The sequence below is a fragment of the Pleurodeles waltl genome, chromosome 2_2, assembly GCF_031143425.1.
Source record: "Pleurodeles waltl isolate 20211129_DDA chromosome 2_2, aPleWal1.hap1.20221129, whole genome shotgun sequence".
Classification (NCBI taxonomy): domain Eukaryota; kingdom Metazoa; phylum Chordata; class Amphibia; order Caudata; family Salamandridae; genus Pleurodeles; species Pleurodeles waltl.
In genome coordinates this window covers 421,568,308-421,584,633 of record NC_090439.1, presented here as the reverse complement: position 1 = coordinate 421,584,633, position 16,326 = coordinate 421,568,308, and positions in this window count along the sequence as shown.

The window sequence follows — 16,326 nt, the reverse complement described above, 5'->3', positions numbered from 1 at the left end:
GCTGTTCATCCAGTAAAGTGAAAAGTGGGACAGATAAACAAAGATACTAGTTGAAAAAAGTAGGCGTAAATTGGAACTCTATTTTTTGTGTCCAGTATTTTATGTGTTAATACGTGGGTTTGCAAAAACACTGAATTTTAGTGGGTCACTAACTGACCTGCCTAATGAGAATTTATTAGGAAGGACGCAATACATGACCCACTATGGTTGGCTACAACTAGAGGGATGGTGGCCTGCAAGGGCTAGTACACCATAATTCCTCTGATTGCAATTCAAAATTGAAAACGGTTCTTTTAATTTTTAGCTCGATTTCAATGAAACAGGGCAGCAAAAAAAAAGGTTTACATTTTGAAACACTTGAGTGAGAGATGGCAGTGATACATAGACCACAGACGACTCCCCCTGAAGTTACCATTCTAAGCTGAAGGAGACCAGAGGGGATGTGAATGAGTTACTATCTCAATTTGGAAGTTGTCAAGTTACCAATGCTTTATAACCAGAATTCCAGTCACAAACCACTGATATTTAGGGTACAAGGAAGCCAACAATTAACCCTTTTTAGTAGAGGGATTACAAAGCGCTCCCTCCCCTGTAGTAATCTCTCTTTGGGCTTCCAACCACGCCCATGTCACGTCAGTCACTTTCATTGTGGGCTTGCCTTTTAAAGTCCACTTGCTTTCATTTGTGAAAGGCATGCATACTTTCATGCCTTTTCCAGTGTTTAGTTTAGCCCACCTACACAGCACCGGTGAACTACTGAAAACATACAAGGCTCGATGTTTTCAGCCTGGTTTCCAGGCTATTTTATCTGTTTATTTTCCACACAGGGCGATCGTGCCGGGGTTTACAGAGCGTAATCCCTCTCGGTTTTTCCGTTTTCAATTTCAGCGCAATTGCTTTGGGTTTTGCATAGTGCGTTACAATTGCGATGTATTTCTTTATCTTATGCAAGAGAATGCCGAGACTTAAACCAGACAGCCCAGGTCCAAAGTCAGCAGCTCTGAATGTTACACCACATTGTCACTCAAAATAATGCAGGTTTTACATGTTTGAAGGTCCGTCTCTGTTGGAGTCTTTCCGAGGTGGGTGCCAACACAGTGTTAATGATTGGATGTGCTGAAGCAGACCTTGGCCCATATTTAAACTTTTTGATGCAAAACTGCAGCCACGCAGTTTTGCGTCAAAAAATGTAATGCCGGCTAACGCCATTTCTTAGCGCCGCTCAGGTGTCAAATTTATACTTTGACGCTCGGCGGTGCAAACCACTGGTGTGAGTAATTTTTTTTTACTCAAACCAATGCATCACTTCGTAGAGAAAAACAACGTTAACACTATGAAAATGACTTTGATCCGGTTTACGATGTCGCAAACCAGATTTGCGCCTTTTTTTGACACAATTGCGTCAAAAAGCGGCGCAAACACAGCAAAATGTGCAAAGGAGAGCCAAAATGGATCCCAGAAGTTTGAGAGACCGCAGAAAGATGACAACAGACCAGGAACCAGCCAGGAAGACCCACACAAGACTCAGGAGAGGGAGAAGAAGAAAAGGAAGCGTTGGTTCAGTGCAGAAGAGCAGGAAATACTGGTAAAAGAGGTGACGGAACACCAGCACCAACTTTTTGTCACCTCTAAATTGCCAATTATTAGGAGAGAGGCAATTTGGCAACAAATTGTTGACAAGATAAACAGCGTTGCAGAAGTATGGAGAACAGTCATCATGTGCAAGAAACGCTGGCATAACTGCAAGCGCAGGACCAGGGAAAAGATGGCCAGGAACATGAAGGCAGCACTGCAGACTGGAGGTGGGAGCCCAGCACTGCAGGAGGCCCTGGACCACATGGAGGAGATGGTGGCAGCTGTCGTCCCTGAGGAGATCGTCACAGGGATTCAAGGACAGGACAGCGCAGACTACCAGGTACAGGGGAAGTGGCATGGGGAACAAAACTGCCCAAATGTTAACTGTAAGCAGGGGGGGTGGACATACCTACTACACAATGCATGTAAGTCATGATATTCAGGGAGTTGAATGGGCAAAGGGGCACGGCCAGGGGGCATTGGCTGTTCAGAGGAAACCTGGGGCACAGTACCACACTACACCAACAACCTTTGCATTGGGGTATGCTGCCATGCCAAGGATAATGGAAAGGTAAAGCCAGTCTAGGAGGGTAGGGTACAACGTAAAATTGGCCTGCTGTCACACGACAGCTAGTATTCTCCCTACATGAACTAGGGCTCAATTAACAGTCTCAGGCCATATCCATAAGTGGAATTTAACATTGACAACAGTTGCCACTACCTGCTGGTCTGCAGGTCAAGTAGCTAATGGCAGTTACGTGCCCATGGACAAACACACCCGAATTAGAGGGTTCAGGATGACAATGTTATCAATCCCCCTGTAATTGATACAAATGTGCTAATCCTGTCAAATGTGACTGCCCATAGTTGCTACAAACATCAGCCATTGTCATAAACATTATGAGATACACAGCACTAATGTCATACCCATGCTGCATATGTCAGGGTCCACCCTGTGCCTGGGTCACAATAGCTCCAATGACACCTTGCAACATCCCAACTGTTATACTGCTCAGACAACAGCATTGAGGGGGAGGGCATATGTCACCAGCTAGTGAAATACACCTGCAGAGTCAGAAGAGAAAATTAAACACTGCTAGGACCATCAGTCCAATCCAATGTGGCACACATTCCCCAACATCAACATTACACACTACCAATGCTGACATCTGTAGTGTGCCATGCCAATGCTATACATAGTATATGCTAGGTCTCAGCAACATATAGCTACAGCTATGGAAAGTAGCACCAAATATTTAGATATTATCCCGTGTGCATTATTTTGGCATCCATTCCTAATTTAATTGCGGCACAACCAAGTCAAACTATCAGCCTAAGATATTATAGGAAGTTAGGACGAAATTTGTACATGTGGGCCGGAAAACAGTTCAGACATGTATTCAAAATAATTGGGGAACACATTATTTCTTTGCTTTAGCTTGTGAAAAACATCTCTTTCCTGGTACACTCACAGACCATGGATAAAACATATGTTTGAGCCGCATTACCATCATCTATTGATGGGACGACAACACTAATTTACAAGATCAAATTGTGTTTTGTAAGTTAGTGCAGCTGTTGCGTCAACAAATGATGGTAATGTATAGCAATGATAGTATAACTCAGGGCCACTATATGTTTAACTTGCATTCCACATGTCCAAAAACATTGTCTGCAGCATATCAACAAATCTGCTACTGTCACTACAGAGCATTTAAATGTGCATATTACTCTGAATTGTATTCACCAACAGGGCCACCAATCACAATACCCAGGTGGTCCAGCAGGTCTTGCTCTCTGGTAACAAGGTCAGCCCAGCGGTGCTTCAGTTGGTGGTCGTTGCAGGGTGTGTTGAAGATGCGACGCAGATGGTACAACACCTTGGACCTCCTAAGCCTCCTTGCCTCCATGTGATACACCTGTATCACCCTGCTTCAATCATCAGGAGGAGGAAGTGGCACACCAGCCAAATGAATGCCCCTAGCTCCTCCGCACCCATTCTCGCCAGACGTGGCCTACCTATCATGACAGAAATAATAGTATAAATTAAAGGGTACAGAGGAAAATAAAGGGAAAGGAGGGAGGAAAATGAAAGAAAAGTAACCCTCAAAAAGCCCAACCATCCCCAAACTAACAATACCCACTACAGACTCCCAACAGTACAAAGACACAATTTGACACCAAATAAGACAAATATACACTTACAATGAACAACTGAGACAATTACAAATAAATCAGATGACAAATAGGATGGCACACAGGAGACAAAAGCACAAATTGGACAGACAAAACTCTCAACACAGCCACACAGTCTAGAAAAAGCACAGACTGCAAAGTGAAAGTGAAAGTACACCCACTGTACCATTTCTGTAAACAGGATATCCTATTACATCACTTCCTGCATCAAATGTGGTGCATTTTTATTATGATGCGTCAAAATTTTATGACGCTTACAGTCTGTGCGTCTATTTTTTTGACGCAAATGCTTAAAATGACCCCGCATCCATAGTTCCAAATATTTTGCATTGGTAACCAATTTCATGGGGTACAGTGTAGGAATTACCACTTGGGGCCAATGGATGTATCATGGCTGTGGGAGTCATTTTTCAACGCATATGTGGCGAATTTTGACGCATATGCATCTTTTTTGATGCGTTTTCATCAAAATATATGTCTGCTACTGTGTTTGTGTCATTTCTCACATTTTTTAAGTACATGACAGCTGTAACCGTATAGAGGTATGTGGTGTGCACCTGCATTGTGTATTCCAGTGTTTGGGCACATGTGGCAGATCACACTACTGCAGACCATCATACTCATGTTGTTGTACCGGATGAGCACTCTTCACTGACACAATAGATATACAAACTTTTTTAATACAAATTTGTATTATCCAGTTTGAGCAGGTTGTGCATCAATAGAGGATGGCAAGGCTACGCAACTTAATACATTAACTCATTGCCTGTGTGACAATATCTGTGAATTGGCTATTTCAATTTTTTGTTGGGCCTCTGTGTGAACGTCACAAGACGTGCTTTCATTAATGTGCTTGTATGCACATGTTGTACATGTGGATAACCTTCACAAACTATTCATTGTAGATATGAGTCAGGATATGTGTTTGTCATACACGTAGCATCTAATGCTGTGTGAACTGCACTGACTTTTGGGACAATACATCTCCCATGACAGGATAGATACAGGACGGTTGATAATGGCACTGAGTAAGCCATCACATGTACAGGAATGCTGGATACCACGTCCTGGTCACTTGTTTGTAAACTAGCCATGAGTCAGTCATTTGAAAATGCTATGTAGGTATAGTGTTTGTGGCACAGAGTCAGAAAACAATCCAAAAATGGAATGTCACTCCACAGTTTGAGTCATATAAAGGACCTATGTTTCACATGTGGCAGCGGAGGACCAGAAGACCAAGCTGCATGTGTTCACATATTTTCAGTGGTTAATTGCACAAAGGTGTACAGTTCAAGTGTGTGGCCATGTGTACCCGGTGTCATTATTGTCCTCTATGTTGTCACAGTTACGTGCATGTCTACTCATGAGTCTGTGGATCCATTCCCTGCATTAACAGAGTATCCTTCAAAGCAGAATTGCCTGAAAGCCTATGAGGAATCAACAACACACATGGGGATATTTAAGCTATGGCACTGCAGAAGTTTTATGAGGCTGACAACAGGGTTACCTAGGTGTGCTCTCAAACGTAATGGATCAGTAAATAGAACCCAGCAGCTTTCATCACAACATTTGTACACAGTGTGGTATTGAAAATTCCCACTGCAAAAGAGAACATCAGTGCCTCTGTGCTGATCAATCTCACAGCTAGTCACCATGCAACCACCATCATTGGGTTGCTGCCAATGTGAATCTGTGTGTGGACCGTGAGGGCACAAACATGTTTTTTCCATTCATACACATTAGCAAATTTTGTGTTTTTTTGCTGGTGGCACCATTCCCAATCCATGCATACAGCCATAGTACACTGTCACTGTTTGTCACTCATGCATACATGAAACACAGGCAATGGATAGTGCCGGGATTAGGCTATTTGAATGCATGTCCAAGACCTTGATATGTAAACTGATTAAACTATACAATCTAATTATGGATTCATCGTAGACCTACCAGACACAATACCCCAGGAGGAAAGTGAGGGCATGGAAAGCAACTATGAGAGGAATGTAGCTACAGGGAACCTCTATGGTAATACAAGGACAGGTAATCAGGCCAACAGGATGCATGCTCTGTCAGGAACTAACATGAACCAGGCAAATGCACAGTGAGCAGACTCAGACTGGGAAATGCCTGAACAACACTGTGGAAAATTAAAAATGGATTTGTGCTATTGGCTGCAACGTTACACAATAACCCAAGGGCTGTGTTACACAAGTGGTTTATACGGCAATGCACAACAAGGATATACATAAAATGGCAGATTCTAAGCCATTCCAGGCAGCAGCGATGGCAGTGCAGATTCAAATGGCTGGTCAGCATGGAAGTGCTCACAGGTGTGTGCAGCTTTAGTCTCTCACAAGTCCTGTAGGTGAGGATCAAGTTCAAAGGGCCAACAATACCTTTCACTTGGAAAGCAATGGACAGGTGATTACAGGTCCTACAGACTACCAGGCGGTGCATTTTGGGACCTGCAGTCCTTGCAGTCAGATGAACTAGAACTATGGCATGCCATACTAAAGAGGGAAGCACAATGGACTCAGAATGTGAGGCTGGGTGTTTGTAGATGATGGATTATCAGGGTACAACCTGTTACAGGGGCACCTAGAGAAGGGTGGGGGGAGACTGAATAAATGCCTGTGACAGAACTTATAACCTGGGATCGCATGCACAGGGCATGTCTTGTGAGCAATGCTTGTCATACATGGGGCACTTGTGCTATCCATTTTCAACTTAGATGGACGTCTTGTCACACATGCTCCTTGCAGAGATAGCTGATGTCACACTTGCTGTTGTCAAGGGTGTGGTCATACATTCCTGTTACTAATGCAATTGCAAATCCACTGCCTCCTGTATGAAGCATGTTATTTACATGTGATTGATGGCGTCTTAATTGTGTGCCCCAAGCTGCAATGAACCATGTTGCCAACAGGGATGTGTCCCATAGTTGTGCTCCTCTGACATTGCCCTTCAAATGTGAAATGAACACGATATATGTAATTTACAGTGTGTGTGAAGTTGGGTGTACATTCATACCCAACAAATGTGATATGGCTTTTTCAGTATCCTAATCTGTATTACTGCACTGCTCCATGAGGCTAAACTCAGATTGTGATTCCCATGGATCATGTGATGCATAAATAATTGCCCAGACCATGATTTAGTGATTATATTAGGTGTTTAATGAGATATGGTAAGAAAGTGGTGATGGTGACTATTGTTAAAAGAAGTTTTGTACAATGTGTTGTCTCTGACACAATCCTGCAGCAGTGTTTGGATGGTCCCCCTCATGTTGATGGACAGCATCCTCCTCTTCAGGCATTTGTGGGTCTGGTTCGTAGAGGGGAATGTTCCTCCTTACACATATATTGTGCAAGATGGCACAGGTCAGAATGATCTTCCAGACCATTTCCGGTGAATATAAGAGGCTGCCTCCGGTGATGTCGAAGCACCTGAATCTTGACTTTAGAATGCCAAAGGTCCTCTCTACTATGGTGCGTGTCCTCTGATGTGCCTCATTATAGGCACGCTATGCTGCAGAGCTTGGGTTTGCAAATGGGGGTCTTGATCCATGGCTGGATCCCATATGCCTGATCAGCTGAAAGAGAAAATGATTCAAAATTTTTGATGGAGCTTGCACCATGATTATCACTTTGCATGGAAGTTGTTATCTTGTGTTGTCTGTGACTCATCTGTGTTTGTGTTATTGTGTAGAAACCTAGGCTTCTAGGATGTACCATCAGAATTGGGTTGTTTCATTATCTGAAATGGTGTTTGGCTGATTAACCAGATGTCAGTGGTATTTTTGTAGACTTGCAGTACATTGTGTACTCCCATGCATTATGTCATGTGAAAGAGGTGTCCATGTGTCTTCACTGGGGGTGACATGATACTTCCATACACATAATCAATTTCACAGTGGTGGTAACACGGTTGCATCTATATGGCCTGGACATCCCATCCAATTTAACATATGCAATAGAATTTGTCAAACATCAGTGAGGCCCTTTGATTTGGAAAGGTGACAATGTACAACACATCTCCATAAGTTGACAGCACTGAAGTGTTGACAATTGACAATGCACACATATCCCATGTGTGACAAGTTCTATGCAAACCTACTTTTCTGCCCTCACCAATTTGGCTCATGTTCAAATATGTACCTACACTACTGAACCTGGTCCACGTAATGTGGCTAACTTGGTTGTGGGTGTGAAGGTTTAATTGTAAGAAGGTCCATATGCCTGTATATCTGTTGTGTATATGTGTAATTTTCTCAAACCGTATGTGTAGCAATGTGCACTTTGCAATATTGTCACATCAATATGTGTTCTTAGTACAGTCCACTTGCTTATTGGTAGTGGGCAATGTCAGCCCAGGAGTGATTTGAGATGTTGTTACAGCCTCAATGATTCCATGTCCCATTCATTAGAGTCATCATCATCATGCTATGTGTGTCACGGTGTTTGACCTGCAGCAAAACACACTACATACCCCTTACACAGTACATATTGTTAGGAAGGGTGTGTGATTGAGTGTTATTGATGTGATGTTGGAAGATTCATCTTCCAAGTTGTACTGCCAGTTAAGGCTATGTCATTGTCACTGTGTGGTTTTAATTTGTTCCCTTGTGTCTCTGGAGTGGCACCTGTTGTTATTTGCATCTGTCATTTGTCCCTAGGTGTGTATCCCATTGGGTCAGGATATCAAACATGACTAGCAGTGTCACAACCTCAGTGTCTTCCTTGACACGTGTCAATGTAGTGGTTTATGTGTTGTGTGTCCTACAGGGTTGCTGTGCAGTGTGTATATAAGTAGGTTTCTGTACTTACGAACAAGTAGGCCATTTTCATATCGTCCATCCTGGAAGTGTTGATTGATGGTGCAGTGATGGAAGAGGAATGAATCATGTACACTCCCGGGATACTTTGCCACGATGTTGGTGATCAATCCCCCACATTGATGGTGTGTGTGTTTCCTGTTGCGGTGTAGATGCTCGGTTGCAGCAGGTGGCACAATCCGTACATGTGTGCAGTCAATGGCACCAAGCACGTGTGGGAAGCCGTTGATTTGGGAGAAGCCTTGTTTGGTCTCCTGCTGCTTCAGCTGTGTGTTGGGGAAGCTGATGTGGCAGGGTGTGAGGGAGATGATGGCATCCAGTACCTTGGGAAGGAAGGCAGAGAATGATGGCTGGGAGATCCCGGCAACCACGGCACCAGTGGTTTGAAAAGAGCCACTTACCAACATGTGGAGGACAGGTAGCAGCTTGGTCTCTGGTGGAATGATGTGGGGTGTCTGCAAGCTGGGTGCCTACTGTGGCTCAATGTGGCGCAGCAGCTGCTGTATGGCTTGCCAGTTAAGTCTGTACCTCTGGATGATGTCATGTTCCCTGAGGCCCAGAAGGGTTGTCTTAGTGTGGAATATCCTCTCCTGCCTTCTGCGTTGCCTTTGGGGTCCCTGCTGGTGTTGTGGAAGCTGCTGCTGTTGGTCCTCTGCTCTGCGTCTTTGTGCATGCTGGATGAATAGCACCTCCATGTCTTCCTTTTGGAGCTCTGCTGTTGCTTCTGTGTGTTTTCCTAAATACTCATGTGTTTGCCCCATTTTAACGACTTTGACACAAATTGGGCTGTGCGCCATTTTACGCCTCCTCCTCCCAGTCGTGCAGGATTTTTGCGCAGTAGGATAAATATGGCGCACGGGTGTTTAAGTCATTTTTTGGACGGGAACGCCTACCTTGCATGTCATTGACACAAGGCGGTTTCACGCATCCAGAAAATGGCGCACACAGTGGAATTTTGGTGTTCGCAGGCTCGGGCGTCAAAGTATAAATATGGTGTTAGGTTTGCTCCGGATTTGCATCCAAATTTTTGATGCAAATTTGGCGCACACAGAGTATAAATATGCCCCCAAGTTTTTTAGACATGGCGATCTTGTTATGTCCTGGGCTACTGCCTTTCAGGGATCGCTGTTTGCACAGACTGCACAGCCATTATTCTTTGGGGCAGAAGGGATCTGACATGTAAGGGACGAAGAAAGGGTGCATTAAGAGCTAGAAATATTTGTTTCCAAAGTCGTCCCTTACACTGCTTTCACTTCGGGATCACGCCGCATGGACCCGCTGGCTAACATGCTCTTAAACTCCACCCACCATTAAGCTGGCCTGTCCGCACACCAACCATGCCAGCCTCTCATGCCCCCCTAATCCTGCAGTTCGATCAACCATTCCATTCTTGCCCCTGTGAAATACGAATACTAGATGCAGCTTGAATGTCCGTAGCCCAGTCTGTGCCCAGTGACACAAATACATCCGCACATCCAGCATTTTTGGCAAAAATACCCAGGGGAGAGAATTGTTGTCACTGCTTCTCCATGCAGTGCTGCAGAACCTTGACTGTCAGTGAAACTTAAACATGCGCCGACAGTCATGTGTCCCTGTCACCCTGCCCCCAACAGTTAAATCTGTGTATGACTGTCCCAGCGCTGACCCTATTTCAGAATAAAGAATGACGAGTTGTGACCAAATTATTGGTTCTGAAAATAATTGTGGTGGTCGCAGGACAGTAAACCTAGGTAACAAAAGAAAAATGCTGCCTCCCTAGTAAAAATCTGACAAACAGTCCATTAGGCGTACCAATCACCAGTGTCATTAACCATTCACAGCTGGGGTACTTTTTTAGAAGGAGTAATTTATGGTAATGGAAATATATTAACTGGACTGGGCACACTACCTTACAAAGCAGCTTGACGGTTGTTACTAACATTATCCCATCCATCCCAGAACACTCTGACCCGGCCCCCTCGGGCACTACATTGCTGCACCCCAGCAACTCTGATGGTGGGGTGGTGAAAATGGTATTATGTTGGAATTAGCTTGGCAGATTTAAATTACGATGCTAAATGGCAACATTTTCTTTTTTTTACTGCAGGTAGAGAAGGAAGGTAAATGGGTAAATTGAAGTACTTTAGTTATATGTGGGGCCACTGGAATTATGTGGCAGGAACAGACTAAATTATGAGGCCGGATTGACAAATTTATGTGGTAAGAATAGTCCAGTTATGAATTTACAACATCAATAGCTCTAACTCAAGCAATTGCGAGACCTATTGCATTGCAAGTGCTTGTTTAAATTGTGGTTTGGTATCCATTTATAAACCCGTTTTAGGAGTCAGAAAACTGTATTGGCTCCTAAAATGAGTTTCGTACATATAAAATACCAAAACACTTTTTACCTGGAGCAGCCCCTTTGATATTTCAAATCAGGGCGTTTGTGACCAGTAAAACATAAAAAATGTTTATTTAATCTAGCTCATATTTTCATTCATCCACATTTACATGATTTGTGCTACCTTTCCTGAATTTAGGTTTCATCGTGGTTGTCACATTCAAGTGGTTGCGAGGATTCAAATTTTTAAAAGCATTCTGAATTTGGGTTTTGTATTTTGGACTGTACTGGTGGCAGACTTGGGGTCACTGGTATGCCTAGGAAAGGGAATAGGCTTGAATGGTGCACTGCTTGCTTGCACTAGCAGCTGAAGTCACTGGTGTTTACCAATGTTCCCTCTAATTCTTTTCACCTGTGTGCAGTAATAGACGGTTTATGGGCACACTTTTTTGCTGTGTGCGACACAGCACTTTGAGGTAAGACGTGAGCATGCAGTACAGTACTCTGTGTGATGATTGCGAGAGTTAGATACAAATGTACAATATTACACATTTTTTAAGCATATTTACGAACTATCTCAGCTAAAAAGCCAACTACATTCAAGCCGGTTATTAATGGTAATTCATAAAATCATTCAAACTTCAATACTCCTAGAAGCACGTTCCTCTGCATCAGAAAAATATTGACTTAAAATGAGCACCATATTTATCAGAAGCCCTGTGGAACATGCAGATGGTAAATTAGAAATTAAGGCTATCTGAAAAAAACAAGATTGCAACATCAACATGCAGAATAAATATCACCCATTATACATTTTGTGACAGGAGATAAAATAGTCATGACAATAACAACAGAGAAACCACAGAGAAGCATCCATCAGAATGCATGTAGCAGGGAAATATGACAAGTGCTAACACAGTGTGAATTTCTGTGTCCCTACTGTGGCTATCAGTTAATATTTCCATCGAGATGCACATATTATTTTGCGTGCCCTTCCTTTTATGTGCCACAGAAGGCAGGTCAAACAGTTAATTTAGCAAAGCATGCATGGCCTTAATTTACTTCAGCTACAGACTGAAAAGTTCTAAAATGTGCTATACATTGTAGGTGTTGCTTGTATATGTTTGACTCATTGGTTACTAGTCAACAGAATACCTATTGCTTACCGTGCCATACAATTCTTGTCCTCTTTCTCATCCTCTCTTCTCTCTTTCCATCCCACCATGGTCCAATAATATTTGTCCCTCCTCAAACTTGCTCTCATTTAGGGCCATATTTATACTTTTCGATGCACAACTGCGCCAACGCAGTTGTGCGTCAAAAAATGTAACACCGGCTAACGCCATTCTGAAGCGCCATGCCGGCGCCGTATTTATTCAATGACGTTAGCCGGCGTTAGCCGGCGCTGCGGAGTGGTGTGTGTCAAAAAAAATGACACACACCAGGCAGCGCCGGCGTAGGGGAAAATGGAGCTTGGGCGTCAAAAAATGGGGCAAGTCAGGCTGAGGCAAAATTATCGCCTCAACCCGATTTGCGCCATTTTTTTTTACGCCCAGACGCCATTAACATGACTCCTGTCTTAGCAAAGACAGGAGTCATGCCCCCTTGCCCAATGGCCATGCCCAGGGGACACATGTCCCCTGGGCATGGTCAATGGGCATAGTGGCATGTAGGGGGGCACAAATCAGACCCCCTATGCCACAAAAAAAAAATATATATACTTACCAGCACTTACCTTAATGTCCCAGGGGTGGGTCCCTCCTTCCTTGGGCGTCCTCCTGGGGTGGGCAAGGGTGGCAGGGGGTGTCCCTGGGGGCATGGGAGGGCACCTCTGGGCTCCTTCCGAGCCCACAGGTCCCTTAACGCCTGCCCTGAGCAGGCGTTAAAAAATGACGCTAACGCGGCTAGACGTCATTTTTTTTGACCCGCCCACTCCCGTGCGTCATTTTTGCACGGGAGTGTAAATACGGCGCACATGCCTCGGAGTCAATTTTTAGACGGGAACGCCTACCTTGCATATCATTAACGCAAGGTAGGTGTCCACGCTAAAAAATGACGCAAACTCCATGAACTTTGGCGCTAGACGCGTCTAACGCCAAAGTATAAATATGGAGTTCGTTTTGCATCTAATTTGCGTAAAAAAAACGACGCAAATCTGGCGCAAACAGAGTATAAATATGGCCCTTAGACTTCTATAATCTGACTCTCAGTCTTTCATGCTTAGTCAATATTTGCTCACATTCGGTCACCCACTCGCTCCCTCCCTCTCACTCATTCATTTGTTGGAAGATAACATGGTCCCACTTTCTCACTCACCTTGACACACATGCTTAGGCATTCTCTTAACTCTCTCACTGTTTATTTGTTGCTCACTAACTTTCCATGTGCCCACTATCTCTCTTAATCACTTTTACTTCCTTTTGCTCTGTTTCGTGCACTTATTTATACTCACATTCACCAGGTCACTTAACCACTCTCAAACGTGTCACTCTCTGCATCTTACTGTCACCATGCTGGTATCAGAAAAGTTTATACATGCGAAGAAGGAACTGGCGCTGTCAAAACGCATGTTAATGTGATATTACAGTAATAATAACTTCACCTAATATGCTAGGAGTATATTTTACTGTTTCCACTGCTTTAATGCCACCTTTAAGAGCCTGTTTTCCAAACACACATTACTTTCAAAATTTGTAATATTATGTTCCTATAGCAGTGTAAACTGGTATTATTAAAAGGCAGTTCAGACATGTTTGCAAGTCCAAATGAATCACCAATGCATATAGGAAAGTGCTAAAAATCTCTGGCAGACCTGCATGATTCTCATTCATACTGAAAGCGAAACAGAGCTGGTGTATTTTTCCCCAACAATAATCACATTTGTGTCCACCTTGAAGTGTCCTATGGTGTTCCATGCTGTGAAGGAATAACATGCATTTAAAAGAATGAGGGGTGGAATGGCTGGTGGGTGAAACCGAAAGAGCTTGGGTCTGCAGACGATTCAAAAGAGATGCCAAAAGCACAGGTAGCCAAAACACTACTAAAAGCATGAGCAGTGAGAAAAACAGACCCTTACTCCTGAGAAATCATATTTCTGTTTGATTCTACTTTTCACACAGTGTGGAAAGATCTCTTCACTTGTTCAATGATTTGTGGCCCAGAAAAACTTGTGCAATGCGCGCTCTTCATGACCTCCTGCACACTGATAAATCTCCTTCTGCGAGGATGCACGGGAGAGGAGCTTAGAGGGAGCATAGGTGGTTACTGCTATGCTATGCTGGCAGTCTATTTCAGAGTCTGATGCTTGCACTTACCTCTCGGAGGTCAATGGAGAGGGCACTTCTCCAGTTATTTGCCCCTGAACTACATAAGTTTCAGTTACAGCTTTCTCGAAGATACAGACTCTGCACCAGTGTCATCTCCTTTTTACCTTTACTCTCCAATGGTTAGGATGGTGCTACTTTTTTAATGGTGACTCCTTTGTCTATCCAACTCTGCATTAGGTTCTTCCAGGATGTAAGTAATTTATACTAAGCATTGCATTTCTTGCATAACAGTGTGAGTCCTGGTTGCCAGTGAGTCAAGAGCCTTGAAGTTAGCACAATCAACATTGATATCCACATAGTCTGCAGCATCCATTGTCCGATAAATGGTGTGCAAATCTCTAGCTCTCAGTGCACTTGCAACATAGGCAAGCTTTCCCCTTTGTAGGACTCCCAGAGAGAACAAGTACTTCTGGTTTTGAAGTTTTTAATTTTCCATTTTTTGGAGAATACACCTTCCATGAATTCTTGTGACATCCCTTTCGTATCAGAGGAAAGAGAAGGAAGCAAAGCAACATTTTTACTGGATATTTATTAAATAAATCAGCAGTTGAATGTTTTTGGTGTTAGTCTGTCTGACACTCACTGTAAGGAATTGTGTTGTTAGTTGAGAGGGGTGAGAGCCCCACTCAAATATTAAAACTCAATTCTAGTCCGAGTGAACTACATGTAAAATATTTATGCAGAACTCAAACAGTATTAAAGTGAAAGAAAAACCACAAAACCAATAGAAAAATATGGTAAATGTTAATAATTAAAATGACACCAAAACAATAAAACATCATTAAGTGGAACTAGAGATGTGAAGTTTTAACGTTTGAGGTCAAAATAATGCCAAGAAGTTCCAAGAGCTAACCACGGGTATGTGGTCATGGTAGGCTGGGTCAAAGACAAACGTTCAGGTCAACTGTGATGGAGGGGCAGGTCGGAATTAGGAATCAGGTTCATCCTGGTGGAAGGTTTTACTTCTGACTTCATCATTGTTGTGAGGGTCAAAGGTCTTCAGCAGAGCCAGCCAGCTTGTTGGGTCTGGGGAGGGGCTTGGCAATGATGTAGAGCCACTGCACAAGGTCGTGCAGTCATTCACAGGCTGCCCACATGGTTTCAACGTCAGAGTTGGTGACTTCGATCAGCTTCCTCATGATATCATAAACAGTGAAGCTGCCTCTCTGTGTCAGACTTGATGAGGTTGTTGCTTATGTGCTGTGTGCTGTTGCTCAGCATTGCTCAACAAGACCAGTGAAGTCTTCAGTTAGGCCAAAAGGGCACTTTGGCACAAGCCAAGGGTCCAGGGCCTCAAGGACAACACTTGAGGGTGGGCACTTATTCCCACAGAGGCCAGCAGAGAGGACGAGTTCAGGTTTAGTTGGTACTGGTCAGCTGGGCATTTGCAGGGATAGACCCGCAGAACCTTGTTGTATCCCTGTAGCTTAAACAGGGACACAGCAAGTCTGTCAACTGATTCTTGGAGTCACTTTGGGTGTCCTGGGTTCAAGGCAAGTAGGTCCAGTACTCCTTCAACCATTGGACATCAGAACAGTTCTATTTCTGAGTCTCCACAGGTCCAGAAGTCTTCTTATGAGAGGTTCAGAGGATGCCACTTTTATACCCAGTGCCAGCCATTATGTGAGGGACACCCTCTTTGTTTAACCCTAACCTGGATCTGGACAGTTCTTTCCTTTTCCCTTTGTTTTGTTCCAAGCCATCTAGCGAAAAGGGGGCAGGCAGGCCCAGGTGTTGGTTGCAAATGCCAGTGACAGGGCAGTCACCTTCAGAAGTCAGGAAGGGGCTGGACACAACCCTCAGGCTACTGTTTGAAGTTCTGGAAGGGCTAAGTACAACCCCTCTGGCATCCTGGTCATGAAAGGAACCCCCTTCGACTAGCCAAGTCACTTTGTCTCCTGTCTGGAAGGAATACACATCACAACAGTCATGTGACTCTGGACACTTGCATAAAGCATGTTTTGTGTAGGCAGAAAATGCAAACTTTCAAAAAGTGGCATTTTTAGAACAGTAATTTAAAATTAGACTTTAACATTAAAGAGGATTTTATATTAAATTAAAATGAGTGGAAG